General features: G+C 53.6%; 1 protein-coding gene across 1 annotated transcript in view; it reads right to left on the reverse strand.

The window, feature by feature from the left end:
• The window catches only part of ARHGAP26 (Rho GTPase activating protein 26), a 137,113-nt gene that overhangs the window by 94,847 nt on the left and 39,162 nt on the right, over nt 1–3,104 (reverse strand). The gene's annotated exons all lie outside the window — the stretch shown is intronic.

The raw sequence follows: 3,104 nt of genomic DNA on the forward strand, positions 1-3,104 counted from the left end.
TCCTTGCCTCTCCTCTTCTCAAAGATGCACATAAAGGATATAAACTTCAAGCAAAGCAGACAATTCCCTTTATATCTTCTGGGCATTACAGTAGGTGCAACTCAGGCAAGGAGCAGAAAGCCACTCTCACCCACAAGTACTCACAGCCTGCATGAACGAGGGAGGCAAAGAGTAAGAGAGGAAAAGAAACGTCATTAGAGAGGACTTGAAATGCAGAAGCATGAGGCGATGCATCCAGCACTGCCTGTGACAGAGCCACCCTCTGAGCCAACACTGGGGCTCACCCCAAGACTCTCCTGTCCTCAAACACCGGCGCTCTTCCTCCTGTCCCGGTCACTACTACGGCTTGGCTACTCTAGATCAAAGTAATGTTTCAGTGCATACAATAAAAAGTGGAAAAACAATGGCAGAAGGTTTTAATCACAGTTTGAGGACGACTTAAAAGCCCAGCGTAATGAAAACCGTGGCTGTAAGAGATCAGCCTTCAGACAGGTTGTATTTCTCCAGCTCAACTGAGTAAAAAGTTTTAAAATAATCCTTCATCAACCTCAGAAACACACATACACACCACCCCCCACCCCCAGCGCTCCATCAGCATCACAAGCTGGAGCCGAGCGTGGCAGCATCCATTCAAACAGGAAAAAGGGGCTGTGTAGGCTGTGCACACCCTTCCTCTGCTGGGAACAAAGCCGGGAGCCCCCTTCCACCGCGGCGCAGCACGGGGAGCCGATTCAATCACATGCTCCCTCCAGAAATAGCAAGCGGGGAAGGAAAGTTTCCAAAGGCGATGTTGATAGCAACACACAAGGCAGCAACGGCCGACACATCTGAGGGGAGCAGGGAGGAGGAGAGGCTCTGATCTGCGAGCAGGCAGGCAAGCGCTTCTCCACCTTCCCCACCGCAGGCTCCTAATTAATGATATTAACACCGAGGACAGAGATTCAGAAGCTGGCCCCGGGTGCGAGGGTCTGTGTGCTTCCAGCGGGGCTCCTGCCGGCAGGATTTCTCCCGAGAGCTCCAGCAGGAGCACAGGGCCGGGAAGCTGAGAGTATAATGTCCTCACAGGACGGGTGGCAGCGGCAGCTGGGCACGCACGCTGCTGACCACAGCAGACCTCACCACTGCGCTCACCTTGGGTGCCCCAACACCAGCCCGATATCCCCATTACCCGTACCAAAAACACCCCATAAAAAGGCCGTGTGTCACACAGCACATCATCGTTAGGCCACTTAAACACATGCCTTCCTTGGAGGTCATCAAAACACAGCTTGTTCCCGTGCTCTCCCACCCACCGGCCACGGTGCCAGCCTTGACGAGAGCCACCAAAGCCGCACCTCCGGGGGCACCTCTGCGGTGGCAACGCGGACGCGAGCAGCTCTCGCCCCACACGCCAGTCGGGGCAGGGGGCCGAACGAGGGAGCTTCGTCAGCGTTACTCAACAAAATGAACCTGTTCGTTTGTCTCCTGCAGGTTTACCTTTAATGGAGGGGGACCTGTCCCTCCCTGCCACCCACAGCCGTGCTGGCACTAGCCACAGGGCGGTGGGATGGCTTGGGTCCGCTCTGCCACCCAGGACGCATTTGGGGAGGCACAAATCTCATGGTGTAGATCAAAACTGAGGGTTTGGGCAGAGAAATGACCCCTCAACGCTAAATCCCCCTCTTCCTGGAACGCTTCCCAGGGAGCACCTTCCCTCTCCCCCTCGCAGGGCGCCGAGCTATGCAACACAAGACAAAGCAGAGATTTCTGTTTGCAGGAGAAATCCATCATCTCACATCTGGAAACTGGGGGATGATTCAGCAGCAAAAGCAGCTGTAGTCAGCAAGTGAATTTTCCTCCAGGAGCAGTGTTTATATCAAGAAAATAAAATAAGTGAAAAGAGGGAAGGAAACCAACAGCGGGCTGCTCCGCCGGTGGTGCCGCCTTGTAGCCCCGGCCATGAAGTCAGGCTTGCCTGAAGAAATTTTTCTCTCCAACTTCAGTACCTCTGTCGGGGACTCACCGAAGGGACCAGGGGCATGGCTTGAGGTAACTCTCAATCAAAGGCTCGCAGACACACGGCGCTTCCTCGGGACCCCCCTCAGACCTCACGCCCCGGGCTCCGCCATCCTCACCCCAGACATACAGGTTAACGCTATATACCAGAAGAGGGTGACTCGGCTCTTCCAGCCTTGCTTTGTGCTTCCACCCAGGTTCCTGCCCAAGAAGCCCACCCGTGAGCACCCAGCTTCACCTGCGGCTGCGCTCCCAGTCCAACCACTGCCCGTGCTCAGCGCACACCAGCTCCTGCGCTCAGGATGCCAAAATATTTCCCAATTCTTCTGGGTCAACCCAGGTTTCAGCCACTTGCTCTGGCACCTGATACCCTTCCTGGCACAGATTCGCTATCTGCTGTCCGTCTCCCAGTGGTTTCCTCGTTTGCCCAGGCCTAAAGGACCAGTCACGCAGCTCAAGTCATGGCGCACAGCACATCAGCTACAGGGGAAAATGTGTCTGCCTGCGTATTCACTCTTCCAGTTTGGCTACATGAAACAATAGAGAGGTTGTTAATCATCGGAGACTGTTCTTTAAAAAAAGGGAAAAGGACAGACAAGGAAACACAATATGCTTATGCCATTAATTGCAAAGTATGCACACAGCGAAAAGGAAATTTCATGCAGAGGTCAACTATGCAACCATAAAACAAGGAGATACTGTCATCCTACATCCATCTTATTCAGGACAAACCTTTCATCCATTGTCAGTGCGTTAATCCATTAACAACACTCTACAACATCAGGGTTTGAACCAAGCCACAATTCTGTAGTATCGTTTCCTTTTCCAAGAAAAACACTACTTTTAAAAAGAAATCCTTTTCCTATACTGCCTCAAGCCTTTTGAAAAGAGAGATTTTTTTAGGATAAGAGAAGGTTTCCGAGTTTGAAGAAAGGTCTGCTGCACAGGAGGTCCAAGAGTGAAGCTCCTCCAGTGCCCTAAGGGCCATCATCTGCCCCGCTGTCAAAACCGCGGCCGTAGTGCAGCCCGACGGGGCTGGCCCAGCCCGCGGGGACCCCTCGGGGTCCCGGCCCGGCACAGGGCGTTCCTGCCCGGCACAGGGCATTCCT

Source organism: Charadrius vociferus, unplaced genomic scaffold (assembly GCF_000708025.1).
Source record: "Charadrius vociferus isolate BGI_N301 unplaced genomic scaffold, ASM70802v2 scaffold370, whole genome shotgun sequence".
Classification (NCBI taxonomy): Eukaryota; Metazoa; Chordata; class Aves; order Charadriiformes; family Charadriidae; genus Charadrius; species Charadrius vociferus.